Genomic DNA, 17,195 nt, shown 5'->3' on the forward strand with positions numbered 1-17,195 from the left:
AACTACTCTGTACAAAGATTAAAACACACATAACATATAAACCACAATACATCATAGTACTGTATAGCTGGAACCTGGTTCCACAGGAGAGGAGCCTGATAGCGGAAACCCCTGGCTCCCGTTCTACTTTTAGAAACTCTAGGAACCAAAGTACACCCAAAGTATCTGGAGCTCAGTGCTCTGGTGGGCAGAAGGTACTATGATCTCTTTAAGATAGTAAGATTTAAAATCCTACAAAGCTCTTCACTCAGGCAGGGCCTGAGAGCTTTGTAGGATTTTAAATTCTATTCGGATTGGATCTTTTCCTGGTTCCTGTCAGAACACGTGCTGCAGCATCCGGATCAGCTGAAGAGTGGTCATTGTCTTTTCGAGCTCCCTGATAAATAAGAATTGCAGTAATCCAGTTTACAAATAGCAATTAATGGATTAGTTTTTGCATTAAAAGTTGAGCTTTTCTGCAATGGCTGGAAATTGAACCCCCGTCAACTTTTGGAAGGCAGCTACGCCACCAATATACCACCACCACTGGATGTAAGGACGCCCACAATAATCTCATCTGTCAATGCTGTACTACACAGGTATGGATGCCTTTTGTTGTCGGCAGGATTTGGACCTTTGGACCTTTTACTGGGATCCACAGTGGAAGTTACAAAGTACAAATACTTCGTTACTGTACTCAAGGATTTTCAGATATTTTTACTGTATTGACTATTAATTTTTTTGAGTTTTTACTTTTACTCCTTACATTTTAACACAAAATCTACTATTCTATCTTATCATCTGTCGTACGTTCTACTCTTTCATTTTACCATTGATAAACAATTCATAACCATGCTTTTCTAGTCAATGACATACTGGAGCTGCATTTCCGTGATGAAAAATTGATAAAGGCTCTCTGTATGGCTCTGTATGGCTGTTGTATTGTGTAAACCTGTGTGTTATTTATGTTACATGCTGCTGCACACCAAATTGTCCCCCGGGGATTATAAAGACTACTTGAACCTTGAAGGTGGCAGGACTTGGTAAAAATGTCTTCCGCAGAAGTTTTTTTTACCCAGAAAGGGTTGGCCACAGTGCCCACTCCCCCACCCATATCTGACAATTGAAAGCTGTGGGGAAAGGGGGGTCCAAAGCTATAGACCATTCAACAAGCAGTTCTGATCCACTATACTGGTCCATTCAGGATGAGCACTGTATACTCTGACTGCAGCAACACAAGTTCAAATTTCAGTGATACCTAATTTTTATGGTGATTACGAACTGAATGCAAAGTGCGTATCCCCCATGTAACTCAAAGCCTATCACTTCCAATCATACCATCAAATGTGGAGCTTCTTCAAGTTACATTAACAACCAGGTGACTCCTCAACATGCCCCCCCAACATACTGTTTACAGTCTAACTGGCCAGAGGACATTAAACCTGTAAGCTCACTTTAACTAGATGGGAAAGTTGAAGGTTGATTTTTTCACCTATACTGTGGCTTAAAACGGTTCCACTGAGATTTGAACTCAGATCGCTGGATTCAGAGCCAGAGTGCTAACCATTACACATGGAACCTTTAAAAGTGTTGAAAGTGTTTGCTTGACAGTTTCTTTCAAACTATCCACATAATATGATATGATATGATATTGAAGGCGCACAACAATCATAACAAAGATGAAAAAGCAACAATTTTGGCCAACTTAAGTCATTTAGTTAGCTAAAGCATTCAGAGGATGTGGGAAAGGCAAGTCAAGAACAGGTTTTCCAAAAGTAGAATGGGAGCCAGAGGGTTCCTCTCCTGTGGAACCAGGTTCCAGTCTGGGTTCAGGAGGCAGACACCATCTCCACATGTAAGAGTAGGCTTAAGACTTTCCTCTTTGATAAAGCTTATAGTTAAGGCTGGCTCGGGTGAGTCCTGAACCATCCCTTAGTTGTGCTGCTATAGGCTAGACTACCGGTGGACTTCCCATGATGCACTAGGTACCTCTCTCCTCCTCCTTCTCTCCATCAGTATGCAACCTCATATGCCTTGAGATACAAGAACTTCTGCACTTGCGTAAATGGCCTATTTGTGCAAACAAAAGGTGGATATAGATGATTTTGGGCGTAGGGTTTGGTGATTTTATCACCCCTAAAGTGTCTGCGGGTGCATAGCATTATTAGCACCACACTCAAACAATCTGAGCTAACCGGCCTGCTTTTTAATTGTTTAAAAAGAACAGATGTCCAGAAACAATTAAGGCCAAATTGAGCAAAATTGGCAGAGTTCTGGATGAGCTGGATGAGTTGTACACTTTGGCAATTCTGAACACTTTCAGACACTGTTGTATCATGTAAGTAACATGCACAAGTCTTTAAAAAGAAATGTGGCTGTTTTTCATGCAGGTTTGCATCATAACAATGCGGGTGCTATCTCTAAATGAACAATGGCCAACCTACATCCATCTTGATAGCGCCCAAATCTCTGTGCTGATCTCCCTGCTTGGATGGCAAGTCATCTGGTGGATTTTTCCCGTCAAGAGGAAGCGGATCAAGCGGGAGAGTTGTTTTATTGTACTCACCAGCAATAAAGTTTATTTGTCTAGAGCCGTAAAATTGCATCAGGTTATCAACGTTTTCATCGAAAAAGAATACCACAGCTCAAGTCCCTGTTAAGGCAGCAGCTTGATTCTGGGATATGTATGAAGTGCTCACTATCGTCATCTGTCATGCAGGTTTACTGGATGTTCACAGTCTGCTAGTGGCCTTGATGAGTTGTGACTTTGAGCTTTTTAACCGTTTTGGTCAATTTAGCCAATTTTCAACCAGTTTGTGCAATAACATTTGGTGTTCTCAGGCAATGTGCAAATCGTGGTCTACCCTCCTGCTGTCCAGAAGACTGTGTTCATGGCAACAGCTTAATGGTCTTCATTTACTTGCATTTCAATTTGTAATTCGGGATATCATTTTTTCCCCAACCATTTGTTCTGGAAACCTGGGTAGCTCAGTCGGTAGACTATCAGACTTTTAATCTGAGGGTCCAGGGTTCAAGTCCCTGTTCAGCTGTAGAGTTGAATATTCTGCTAGATGAGTTGTCCATTTGACATGCCTAAACACTTCAGACACTGCTACATAATTTGTGGTTGATGCATAAGTCTTTAAAAGGAATTGCGGCTGTTTTTCAAGCAGGTTTGCATCATAACAATGTTGCTGTTAAGTCTAAATGAACAATGGGCAATCTTCGTCCATCTTGCTAGCACCCAAATCTCTGTACTCATCTCCCTGCTTGGATAGAAGGTCATCTGGTGCATTTTTCCTGTCACGAGGGCTAAGAGTATAGAAGTGGAACAAGAGGGAGAGTTGTTTTTTTGTACCCACCGGCAGTAAAGATTACTCGTCTAGAGCCGTGTTGTTTGAATTAGGTTATCAACGTTTTGAGCGAAAAAGTATACCACAGCTCAAGTCCCTGGTAAGGCAACAGCTTGATTCTGGGATATGTATGAAGTGCTCGCTATCGTCATCTGTCATGCAGGTTTGCAGGATGTTCACAGTCTGCTAGTGGCCATGATGAGTTGTGACTTTGAGCTTTTTAACCTTTTTGGCCAATTTGGCCAATTTTCAACCAGTTTTTGCAATAACAATTGGTGTTCTCAGGCAATGTGCAAATCGTGGTCTACCCTCCTGCTGTCCAGAAGACCGTGATCATGGCAACAGCTCATTGGTCTCAGGAGATTGCTTTTTCCACATCCAGTTGCTTTCGAAGCCTGGGTAGCTCAGTCGGTAGAGCATCAGACTTTTAATTTGAGGGTCCAGGGTTCAAGTCCCTGTTCAGGCGTAGAGTTACATATTCTGCTCGATGAGTTGTTCATTTGACATACCTGAACACTTAAGACACTGCCATATCATGTGTGTTCCATGCACAAGTCTTTAAAAAGAATTGTGGCTTTTCAAGCAGGTTTGTATAATAACAATGTTGCTGGTAAGTCTAAATGAACAATGGGCAACCTACATCCATCTTGCTAGCACCCAAATCTCTGTACTCATCTCCCTGCTTGAAAACATAGTATGTCCAAGGAAATATCACATATGTTCTAGGAAACTTTTCATTGGTTTGCTACCACTCTTAAATAATTCCTTTCATTGTATCTATCTCAGACATGACCAAAGAATGACAAATTCCATTCATGTGCTAGTGTTCAACCACTTGAATGTTACTGTATTTTCAGCATTAGTTGTGTTTTGTCCGTGTGAGGGCTGAACTCACGACCTTCAGATGATGAGACTGACGCGCTGCCTACTGCGCCAACAAGGCTTTGAAAGGTATTGCAATGGTTTGCAAAATTTTAGAAATACTAAGAATTTGGTCGTCAATCTTAATAAAAACAATGTATGTGGGGTGTATGTACTCACTATGTACTCTATGTACTCACACCAAGGCTAAAATTGACCCTAGATGCTTTGTCATGACCCCATGAAAAGGGGAGACAAAAGACTGTGTGCAAAGGTGGTATACATGTATGCAAGGTGTATGCATGGATGAGTGTGAGGTATGGTGTCAGTGATTTATGCTGGACAGAGTAAAACTAACAAAGATGAGCGGGAGAGGTGCTGGACTGAGAGACCTCTAGGGCAATCACAGATGCACAACCAATAATAAAACACTACTGAGTGAATGTGTTCAGAAAATGTAGAACATTGTTCAGAAAGCTTAATGAAGCTTCATTTGACCATAACTATTAACCACCTGAACCTGGTAAAAGGTATGAGGTACTCATGCATAGCTAGCCAGTGATTTACCTACTGTAGATGGTGGTTGGCGTGCCAACGAGGCTTGAAAATTTTGCATATGGTGATTTAGAGTAGATGTAACAGTTTAAAGTGTAAAGTAACTTCATTTTCTAAATTGTCCGCCTACAGTGCCAACGAGAGCTCTTCTCTAATATTACCGGGTACGCAATAGCTATTCAACTTTAGAAGGTATTGTTGATCTCAGAAACAACGATAGACAGCACCACCTTATCACAACACCCATGTTTGTGTTTCTTCAAAGTTTGCAAAAACATTCACATGAACTCGCAAATCAATTGATGAGATTTTGGAGGTCAAAGGTTCAATGTCAAGGTGACTGTGTCCTCATGTCTGTCCATCCAATTCTTGTGAATGCAATATCCCTGAACGCCTAGAGGGAAACACTTCAAAATCTAGAGGTCAAGGTTACTGTTTCATTACGTCTCCAGAGCTATATATGTATTTCTCCTGAACTGTTGAATTTGGGTGATGTAAAGCCCCAGTGGCCTAATGGATAAGGCACTGGCCTCCTAAGCCAGGGATTATGGGTTCGAGTCCCATCTGGGGTGGTTTTCAGCAAAGTGGCACAGCAGAAGCGTGCTGGGCTCATAACCTAGAGGTCGATGGATCGAAACCGTCCTCTGCTAGCTCAGTTTTGCTGGTGACACAATGGTAGACACTCTGAAAGGATGATGAATCAGGAGATGATGACCCTCAACCTGATTTCCATGGTGAGATGAATCATGATATAACTGCTGGAAAAGTTGTTGACAGCCCATGAAAAGTGGCTAGTCATGTTCTGGCAGTTTACTGTCCATTTAAAAAAATCCACATCCACTACCCTGTCAGAACCCTGTAGTAATGCTGACTTTCCGGTGATGTGATTGGTAAGTGGTTGGGCTGTATACAGGTTTTGATCATATCCATCGGTTGCATGGATGGGACATCAATACCCCCGTTTCTTGGACAACAAAGGCATTTATGTTGATAGCGGGGACATTGAGGATTGTCATACTCTGCCGAGCAAAAACAAAACGGCCACTCCATTGGTAATAATCCGGTTCACCAACAGAAATAAAAAGTCAGCACAGTTTAAGTAAAGTATTATTACTCTTGTGCGAACATTCCTCTACTAAAAAGAATTTTAGCAAATTATTACACTAATACTTTTCATGGCTAACAACTTTTTAAATGGGGTGTGTTAAATACCAAGTCTCTTGCTGTTCCTTGACTAGTTGCCCCCCCTGCTTTGCATCGCTCCAGGTAAGTAGAAAGCAATCTGTTATGCACCTTTGCATTGCACTAAAATGTCAAAATTTGGACCTGAATCCAATAATAACATTACTTGACACATACATACATTGGTTTTCAGGTAGAAAATGTTGGTTAGGAGTTTAGTTATTGTTTGAAAAAATGAAAAGAATTGTTATTGAGATAGGGGCAGATGAAGTGTTTATAACCCATTAATGATGACAAAAGGATACATCCGCTGTCAGGGGTCTGATTTAAAGGAAATGGTACTCTTAACCATTGGGGTTCTAGCGTTCTAGTTTAGTTCTAGTTCTAGTTCTAGGTTCTAGTCTAGCCACTAGACCATCAGGGAGTCACAGCTATCAAAATTATCTTTGTAGATGTGAGTTTGCTTTTCACTTTCTGGAATGACTCATATTGTTTTAGGCGAGGAATGGCACCTGGCTAGAGCTTCAGAAGGCAGGACATGACAGATTACACATCTGACACATAGTCAGTTTGTAATCTTAAACCAGAACGAGAAGACGGTGGTAAGACAAAGCTGATATGACTAATGTTTAACCTGTGTTACACTTTGAAACTAAAGAAACAGACACTTAGTCAACAGAGATCTGAGTGTTGCGTGGTTATTGTAAATAGGTAATGTTTGTGAAGTATGGTGTGGTTTTACACAGAATGACGGTTTGATGAATTTAGCAGTCGCATGTAAATCACTGTAGTTTTAGATGTTAAAGTGTGTGCACAAGAAAGCTACGGGATTACTGTGGGAAAATGGAGAATGGCTAGGTTAACTGAAGATTTTAAACATTGTGAAAATTAGCGAAACATATGAACACGTTAAACATATACGGGTATTTAACATATACCTGCAGTCTCAGTCTTTGGATGGTATAGGTAGCGTATCGCTACCGTGACGGCCGGCATGCGCTCCGTCACAGTTACTGACAATTTTGGCAATGAATGAGTATTTCACATTGGACACTTACGATTGGGTGGTCATTAAAACCTGGGCATTGCAAGTACAGATATAAAAACCAGAGTCAGAAAGGAGTCTTTAGGTAGTGCACTAAGCTATGTCACAAGGGAAAACATCATCTGAACACCAAGTCATCACATTTGTTACCTTCCAGCTATGTGACATTTGCAAATGGCAGTGGTGGGATTTGAACCCACGCCTCCAAAGAGACTGGAGCCTTAAGCCAGCGCCTTAGACCACTCCGCCACACTACCTGCACATGACTAAACTCCACATTGTAACACAGTGATTCCCAAAGTGGGGGTCGGGACCCCCAGGGGGGTCGCGAGCCAGAGAGGGGGGTCGCGAGTTGATTTCCAGAAATAAAATAAAAATTTAAAAACAATTAGAAATAGCATGTTAGCCATGATTTAACACAAGATAAAACTAGTGGCTAAATTAAAATAAAACCAGCAACTAAATAAAAAGGGAACAGCTGTTATGATTTTCTTTCTTTCCGAGTAGCGTCTCCAACATTAACACTACAACTGCCGGGATTCCAAAAGTACTGGAACCGCAAGACTCTAACTCTATAATCTGTCCTGATAAATACCTAATTGCAATTTTAATGCAGGTATTGTGTTAGGATATCTTTAGAAAAACTAAATAACACCAAATTGTACAATTTAAAACGTGTTTAATTATACACTTGAGTTGCCCAGGTGTTTCAATAATTCATATCATGGCATAGTAAAATTATTCCATTCACATCTGAAAAATATGGTATGTAAACATGCAAATAACACCTAAAAGTATTTCTTTGAACATTTATAACCTAACCTAACCTGTCACTGCCTCCGTGTTGGTGTCTGCTGTGGTGTGCATTGCTCCTCGGACCGCGCCCCCCCCCCCGCTCCTCGGACCGCGCCCCGCTCCCTTTCCTCCTCTAAACTCGTGTCTCAGCTCCTCTGCCAGTTCTGCCTGAACTTCCTCCAGACAATGTCCCTGCTGGTGCCCTCCTTGGAGAGGATGTGATGATTCCAGCCAGTTTGAGGATGTATAAAGTTGTATAAACACGTAGGCAGCCACCGGCCATCTAGCTCCGTGTACCGCTCCTTCCACAGAGCGAGCGCCCGGCGCTGCCTTCTGGTCCAGAACGGAGTCCATCCACGCCGTACTCATGGTGGTAGCCTGCGTTACCAACCCGGGCTTTACCTTCGCCCCATCGCTGATGCCCACCCTTGTTACTCCAGACCGCTTATGACGTTTCTCTGACAGAGACGCTGATGGTAACTAAGCAACCAATTTGCATCTTCAACCGTGCGAAAGATTAAAACCAACACCACGAAATACCGAATACTGTATGGCCGAAATAGGTAAAAGGGATTTTATTTTTTTTGGCCTAGTGTGTAATGTATATAAAAACTATTTTAAATTAAAATATAGAGCTTTTTAACTTGCTGTGGTCCAAACATACTGCACATCCACCTCATTAGGTGAGTATAAGTTCAAATTAAAGTAATGAGTAAATTACTGTAGAATAATGTCATGGCTGTTGTGTTATTTTGTGTTGTCAATATGCTCATGTTTGGATATGCCTGTAGTGCGTGCGCGATTGCGCGCAATGTTTATAGTGGGGGGGGGGGGGGGTCGCGAGTCACTTGCACCGTTACTTTGGGGGTCGCGGGCTGAAACTTTTGGGAACCCCTGGTATAGTGGTTAGTACTCTGCGTTGTGGCAGCAGCAACCACGGTTCGAGTTCGGGTCACGGCAGCTTTGTAAAGCTAGTTCTCTGTTATGCCTCCAAATTGTTCCATCCTCTGCTTCATTTTACATTGATAGAAACTGCAAAGCAGGGGGGGGGGGCAACTAGTCAAGGAACAGCAAGAGACTTGGTATTTAAGAATACAAACTGACTATGTGACAGATGTGTAATCTGTCATGTCCTGCCTTCTGAAGCTCTAGCCAGGCGTCATTCCTCGCCTAAAACAATATAAGTCATTCCAGTAAGTGAAAAGGAAACTCACATCTACAAAAATAAATTTCATAAATGTGTCTCCCTGGTGGTCAAGTGGCTAGGATTCAGCGCTCTCACCGCCGTGGCCTGGGTTCAATTCCTGCTCAGGGAATGGTCAGTACTTGAAATATTCAGGTGTAAGATTTGAAAGAATAAGTTTGTGGACTTGTTTTTGGTTGGTTTAGATTTGTCAAATTCTTCCTCATTAGTTTAACGCTAGAACCCCAACACTTTTAAAGAGTAGCATTTCCTTTAAATCAGACCCCCGACAGCGGATGTATCCTTTTGTCATCATTGATGGGTCATAAACACTTCATCTGCCTCCATCTCAATAACAATTATTTTCAGTTTTTCAAACAGTAACTTGTAATGAAAAATTACATTTAACCACTGATTTTAATATTAATTATTCATAATAAGATCTCCAATGCCTCTCAGAGTATATGACTTCTGTATCTGTCATCTGTGTGTTTCTCCTTGATGGAGACAACTGGGTTTGTTATGACTTTGCATTTGTCCTCCAAGGACAAATGGTGTGAAGTCGGACAGAAACAGTTGTCTAAAGCTGTGTTTTAATTGCAGGCCCCAGGTCCCAGGTCGAGACCATAGCCTATCCAAGAGACAAGATGTCCTTTTTCAGCTAAGATAGAATTCAAGAAACTTGAAACAAGGAGTGGCAGATTCAGAAAAATGTAAGAGCTCCAACTGTCTGTCTAAGGTCCACTTTCAGATTAAACCGTTTTCCAAACAAGGGATGTTTTTCTCCTCTAGGGGCACTAGATATCCACCTCCGCTAGACAGTGGGATGGTCATGTCTCTCTCTCTCTCTCTCTCTCTCTCTCATAGCCACCTCCGCTAGACAGTGGGATGGTCATGTCTCTCTCTCTCTCTCTCTCTCTCTCTCTCTCTCATAGCCACCTCCGCTAGACAGTGGGATGGTCATGTCTCTCTCTCTCTCGTTTAGACTACTGGGGGACTTCCTTTGACACACTGAGCTCCTCTCTCATCTATCTTTCTATCTTTCCATTTGTGTGCATCTATGTCCCAGAAATGCTTGTTACTAACCTATCTCCGGGGAGTCATTCCCCGGAGTCCTTATGTTCTTTCCCCCCCAGCATGTTTCCTCGGATCAGGGAGGCGCAAAAATCAGGGTAGCAGCTGTCCATGGTCCCGCTACATGTCCTGCGATGCCATGTTACATCCTGCTGCGCTCTGCGGTGCCCAGCTACGTCCTGCTGTGCCTTGTAACGCCCACAGTGCCCTGCTATGCTACAAAGAACTACTACAAACAAACTCTTCATTCTAATCCCAACCGGTCGTCAGACACCGCCTCCCAAGAGCCTGGGTCTGACCGAGGTTTCTGCCTAAAAGGAAGTTTTTCCTCGCCACTGTCGCACTGTTGCTTGCTCTGGAGGAAAAAACTGGAACTGTTGGGTCCTTGTGGATTCTGGAGTGTGGTCTAGACCTGCTCTATCTGTAAAGTGTCTTGAGATAACTCTTGTTGTGATTTGATACTATAAATAAAATTGAATTGAATTGAATAGATATAAAGAAGTGTATTATTGATTGTACGGACACAGAACTGTGGTCACTCTGTAACTCTGTTCATTGGGAAAGCTGTTCTTGTCATCAAATTGTTTTCTCGAGAAAACAATTAAACCTTTTCACTGAATACCAAAACCTTTAATTCAGCTTTATTCTGTTTCAACAGAGTCTCACTTCCAGCCAAATTCCTCCCTCGCTGTTCAAGAAACTTCCACAACAAACTTAGCGTTGTCGGCAGGATTTGAAGGAGGGATCAGATCAGGACTCGCTGGTGACTGATGACTGATGACAGGCCACTCCAGGGATCTGATGATCACCTGCCTCTAAACCTCGCCAAACATCTTTGAGAGACAGAGAGTCAGAAACCACTGAGGGCTCGCTGATTCCACTCTGAAATCCAAATGACAAGGAAGCAATTTCAAACAGCGGGGGTAAGTTAAAATTTCAATTCTGCTGAATGAATGATTTAATTTGGACATTGAGACGTTTTTTGTTTCGTGAGACAAGTACTGACTGTGATTGGCTGGGAATTTGGTGAAAAAATATTTCTGTTTTTTAAATCCTGGGGTTGTACAAAACGGAAATAAAGGTTAGGTTCTTTGTTGCATCCAGGTTGTTATGTATAACAGATAAAAAGTGCAAAGTGACATCAAAAAGAGAGAAGTATGGAGGATGTACGATGTAAGGATGTAGCTCAGTGGTAGAGCGCATGCTTTACATGTATGAGGACCTGGCATCTCCAGCAGGTATTATGGTAGTCTTTAAAAGAGCTGCAAAGATATTACCTCCTGTGGTAATCTGACTGGTAGCACTGGACAGCACAACAAGCACTTTGAACGTACATGTTTTACAGATTCTATTTACAGTAATAGTAGTAGTACACTAACTCTAGTGTAGTATATTTAGTGTTTCATGCTCCAGTTTTTATGGGTGTTACGGCAGGTTAGTTTCTTTTTTTTTGGATGAAATAATCTCAACATGCAAGTAAATCAACCCTTCAGCAGGTGGGGACATTTCACTTCATACACAGACTGGGATAGATGTGCTACTGATACAAACCATGAGAATTAGCAGAGGATGGTTTCGATCCATCGACCTCTGGGTTATGGGCCCAACACGCTTCCGCTGCGCCACTCTGCTCTGTTATTTGTGCTCGCAGGATGGAATAAAATGGATAAAAATTACCTTTTTGCTGACACTTGTGAAAACATAATGTGGCCACGCAGACTTATTTTTTTCAGAGGTGCAATTCAAACTGCGTCAAGCATTGGTGGTTCAGTGGTAGAATTCTCGCCTGCCATGCGGGAGACCTGGGTCCAATTCCTGGCCAATGCAGTTTTCTTTTACTACTTTTTGGAATTACCCTGGTACAAAAGGGGGATCTACATTTACCTAAAGGATAATTAGGAACACCATACTAATACTGTGTTTTATCCCCTGACACCTTCAGAACTGCCTTAATTCTACGTAGCATTGATTCAACAAGGTGCTGAAAGCATTCTTTAGAAATGTTGGCCCATATTGAGAGGATAGCATCTTGCAGTTGATGGAGATTTGTGGGATGCACATCCAGAGCACGAAACTCCCGTTCCACCACACCATAAAGATGCACTATTGGGTTGAGATCAGGTGACTGTGGGGGGGGGGGGCATTTTAGTACAGTGAACTCATTGTCATGTTCAAGAAACCAATTTAAAATAATTAGAGCTTTGTGACATGGTGCATTATCCTGCTGGAAGTAGCCATCAGAGGATGGGTACATGGTGGACATGGTAAGAAAACAATGCTCAGGTAGGTTGTAGCATTTAAATGTTGCCCAATTGGCACTAAGGGGCCTAAAGTGTGCCAAGAAAACATCCCCCACACCATCCAGAAGGGGAGAGTTCTAGCCTGACCAGACTCTTTACCCTGTCTCTCTTAGTTACGCTGTAATAGTTTTAGACTGCCGGGGGACTTCCTTTGACACACTGAGCTCCTCTCTCCTTTATCTTTCTGTTTGTGTGCATCCATGTCCCAGAAATGCTTGTTACTAATCTAGCTCTGGCGCAGCATGTTTCCTTGGACCAGGGAGGCTCCAAAATCATGTTTGCAGCTGTTGCTGTGGTCCTGCTACCCGTCCTGCAATGCCCTGTTACATCCTGCTAGGCCAAATCACAACAACAGTTATCTCACTGCGATTTTCATTAAAGAGCAGGTCTAGACCATACTCTGTGATGTTATTTACAAAACCCCAAAATTCCCACCAAGAGCTGCCTCGACTGGTTGGGCGTGAGAGAAAGAGACTGACAGAGAAAGAGAAAGACAGACAGAGAAAAGACAGACTGAGAGAGAGAGACATGGAGAATTGCAGTAGAGGGTGTCATGCCGGAACATAGAGGCAGCAGGTGTCTCCAACCACGGTTCCAGACTCCACAGCTCCAGAGCCAGAAACACCTGCAGGAAGTTATAGGAGGAGAAAGGAGAGGGGCAAGAGAGCACAAGATTCTTAAATGTGGAGATGGTGTCTGCCTCCTGAACCCAAACTGGAACCTGGTTCCACAGGAGAGGAGCTTGATAGCTGAACGCTCCGGCTCCCATTCTACTTTTGGAGACTCTAGGAACCACCAGTAACCCTGCATTCTGGGAGCGCAGTGCTCTGGTGGGGTAATAAGGTACTATGAGCTCTTTAAGATAAGATGGTGCCTGAACATTAAGAGCTTTGTAGGTGAGAAGAAGGATTTTAAATTCTACTCTGGATTTTACAGGAAGCTAAAGTAGGAGAGATGTGATCTCTTTTCCTGGTTCCTGTCAAGATGTGCTGTTGTTCATGAAGGCAGAACTGAGATTTTGTATAATATGACGTGTCATTGGTTTGCTACCATCGCTAAGGGTTAGACTCTGTTTGTTACCCTCTAACCGTTAGAGGGTAACAAACACAAACACTGGGTCCTTAATCCAACTAGAAGGATCTTAGTGATCTGGGACTCAAACCTCTCTAGGCTCCCATTGATTCACAGCAAAAACGTCCAAGTTGACTGCTACCCTGGGGCCAATTTCTTACATGCCATCAACATCCTTAAACACTGTGGACAAGGTTATCCTGTCCTTCGGTATTAATGAGAGGTCCCGCAAAAGCACTTTTCTCATGGACCAACATGAAACAACTTACTTTGGGCAGCTAGAGCAACCTTCCCCCATGCCAAAATCTTTGTACCAGTGATAAACTTCTCCCGCCTCTTACCCAAGGAGGAAATCGACACAATTAAAAACCTGAATGTACTGATCCGACAACTTCCATACCACATACCCCGCCTTCCGGGGAATTTCCAGACAGAACAAGATGGCATCCACTGGAAAATGTCCACGGGCAGGGCCATGTGGCATCATTGGTCCGTTTTTTTAGGTGCAACAAAGTAAATCTCCCGGATCCCCCCCATAAACAGTGATTAACCTCTCAGAAACCTACATGCTGACCAAAGTACAAAAACAGCTTCTTTGGAAAGGCCTCTCCTTTGCCCCCACCCCTTCCTCAACCAAAAACTTTAGACAGACTCTCTGGACGGACTTGACGACCTACCACCGCAGATTAAAACTTCACAGCTATTTTGACCCAAGTATTGAAAGCACCCCAAACCCCTTTCAACTAAAATCAAATTGGAAACCAGACCCGCGGACTCTTCCAGAAGAGCTGATTCGAATTATCAATATGGACCAACGAACTGTCGCGAATCTCGGCCCCTACCCTGAACGCCCTAACCTGGCTTAAACGGAAATACAGGCCTTAAAAGAGCTACAGGAAACCACCTCCATAGTAATAAAACCGGCAGACAAAGGTAGCGCAATTGTGATTATGGACCACGACCAATACATCCAGGAAGCTTTGAGACAACTAGGGGACATTAACTACTATGTCCCCTTAACAACACCCATTCACACAGAAACGGCTTGCCAAATAGGGACTATTCTGGACACAATGTTACAGACAGGCATCATTACAAAAAAACAAAACAAATACCTAAAAGGACAAAATCCACGGAGAAGACTTTTCTACCTCTTACCAAAAATCCACAAACCCTCGGAAAGCTGGCCAGTGCCCCACAAAATTCCCCCAGGACGATTGATTGTCTCAGTCTGTGATAGTGAAAGCTACAGGATAGCCGAATATATTACTCTCTCCAACCGGCATGACAGTTATTTAAAAGACACTTATGACTTCATCCAAAAGGCCAGGTGCCAGACAGTTAAACATGACTCAATCATTTTCTCCATGGACGTTGACAATCTCTACACGAACGTTGAAACGCATTGAGGCCTAAAAGCCGTGAGGATCACGATGGAAAAGTATCCAGAACCATCCAGACCAGACTCCTATATTCTTGAGCTTCTACACCTTAGCCTGACAAGGAACGACTTTGACTTTGACAATAGACACTACCTCCAGATCAAGGGCACAGCTATGGGCAAAAAATTCGCCCCAGCGTATGTCAATATCTATATGGCCGACTTGGAAGAATCCATTCTCCCAAAATGTACAAAACAACCAGCCTGCTACTTCCGCTACCTGGACGACATTTGGAGCATTTGGCATCTTACGGAGGAACAATTTGGACAATTCATGGACAAATCAATTCACAGCATCCAACAATTAGCCTTAAAAAAAACACCAGTAATTCAAGCATGGACTTCCTGGACGTAACCACTTTTAAAGGCCCAGACTTTGCCAATACAGGACAACTGGACACTAAGGTGTTCTTCAAACCAACAGACTCGCATGCCCTTCTCCACCACACAAGCTTCCACCCAAAACATACCTTCAAAGGTATACTAAAATCACAGCTAATTAGATTCCAGAGAATCTGCTCTAAGGAGGAAGATTTTGACGCGGCAACGAGGGTACTTCTCAAAGCCCTCCAAAAAAGAAATTACCCCAGATCCCTGTTCCGAACAGTTCTTGAGGAGGTGCAGCAACGACCAACGACATCTACTCAACCAGGAAACATCCCCCCAAAAGTGGTCCCCTTCATCACGACGTACTCCTCCTACACGGCCCGTGCTTCTAAACTAGCAAAACAGAACTTCAACGACCAAAATGAACGAAACTGAACTCGGACGGCGACTTTAAATTATCTCGGCCCACCGAAAAATTCCTAACCTAAGAGACCTGCTAACCCGTGCCAAATTACCAAAACCCGGAGAACGACCCCCTTCCCCAGGCCAATACCGCACCGCAACCAACCCCACTACAAAAAGCACGTACTTCTTGCCAAGACACATCTCACTTAAACACAACAAATTTGTCTATTTGATACATTGCAGGAAATGCGGCAAGATATATGTTGGAGAAACTCGCAACTCTTTATCTTCCCGCCTTTCAACCCGCCACTACAATACAGAACAAACAAGAAACCAAATACATACCTGATGAAACACTTTTCGGACCATGGCATAAAAAACCTTCAACTTCAAGGCCTCCAACACGACCCTGGTTGGACGACACAAGAAAGCCGGAAAGCTGAAAGACATTGGATGTGGAAATTAGGGACCCTGCATCCTAAGGGACTAAACAAAACCTACTATGGAAGCAATGATAAATAATTGTAAATAGTTAATAACACGTTATGTAAATAGTTTTATTGTTCATCTTAAAGTTCCTTCATTGTTCTTGCCGTTGTTGGCCTTGCAAATGATTGTTTGTAGTCACTAACCTATTCATTAAAGAAAAAAAGTATGCCTAGACCGGCAGGGAAGTGTGGCTAGCCGTAGACACGGCGCTCCTTCTCCTCTCTGCTCCTTCTTTCCTTTCCCTCACTTTATGACTCTAACATTCTTTATTTTGCTCCTAAATGGAACCCATTCTGATAACCAAATCCTGAACCCAACCTAACACCAAAACGTAGCATTCAACCCTAATCCTAAACTCTACGCTTATCCCTCGACCATTGCCTTTAACCCCTACCCCCAACCTTAACCCCTAATCTTAACCTCTGACCCTAATCCCTACACTTAACCCCCTAACCATAACCTTAAAACCCTAAACCCCTGATCCTAACACTTAACCCCTAACCCTAACCCTACCCTAACCCTAACTCCCTAACCCTAAGAGAGCGCTACTTTTAACTTCTTTGTGTTAAACCTTTTAAGGAACCTCTTTACTGTGATTTTAACTTTTTTTAAAGCAGTGATTGCTTTTAAGCTCATAGGAAGATTTTAACCTGCAAAACAGCCCAATTTTAAGGAGGATTTGTTTTACAACCAGCCGACCAGCCAGGACACCTAAGCGGTGAGTTTTTGGAAGGTAAACATTTTGTGTGTGCACACCGAAGATCTCGGACTCACCAACTACATAGGATGGCTTTTTATGAACTTTCAGTGCGGCTTTTCATCCCCTTTTAATTGTTTAAAGACTGTGTGGACCCAGGGTTCTTTAGGGCTCTTCACTCGGAAAAACGACCTAAACAAACACAAGGCCTCCGAACCTGTGAGTTTTAAGTTGTCTTTAACCTCTTACCGTTTTATTCCAGTTTTAAGGAACCTGCCCTTCTCTTTCTTTCTCCTGACTTTCTTAATCCCCCTCTCCTTTCATTTCATTGTTGATCTTTATATACCAGGGTTTTATGTGGTCTATTTGAACAGGCTTTTTATTTGTTTTTTCACAGTTTTTTTTTCAACAGGTGGTTTCCCTCAATTTTATTCCCTT

The 17,195-nt window shown here is 42.8% G+C and overlaps 3 non-coding genes across 3 annotated transcripts; all 3 read left to right on the forward strand.

Annotated features, from left to right (window-relative positions):
• The first annotated feature begins 3,725 nt into the window (after window positions 1-3,725).
• Window positions 3,726-3,798, forward strand: trnak-uuu (transfer RNA lysine (anticodon UUU)). Its single transcript has one exon. It is a non-coding gene; the product is annotated as a tRNA-Lys (tRNA).
• A 1,449-nt stretch (window positions 3,799-5,247) lies between these two features.
• On the forward strand, window positions 5,248-5,320 carry trnar-ccu (transfer RNA arginine (anticodon CCU)). Its single transcript has one exon. It is a non-coding gene; the product is annotated as a tRNA-Arg (tRNA).
• Window positions 5,321-11,783: 6,463 nt separating this feature from the next.
• On the forward strand, window positions 11,784-11,854 carry trnag-gcc (transfer RNA glycine (anticodon GCC)). Its single transcript has one exon. It is a non-coding gene; the product is annotated as a tRNA-Gly (tRNA).
• Window positions 11,855-17,195: the final 5,341 nt, after the last annotated feature.

Source organism: Etheostoma spectabile, chromosome 23 (assembly GCF_008692095.1).
Source record: "Etheostoma spectabile isolate EspeVRDwgs_2016 chromosome 23, UIUC_Espe_1.0, whole genome shotgun sequence".
NCBI classification, from domain to species: domain Eukaryota; kingdom Metazoa; phylum Chordata; class Actinopteri; order Perciformes; family Percidae; genus Etheostoma; species Etheostoma spectabile.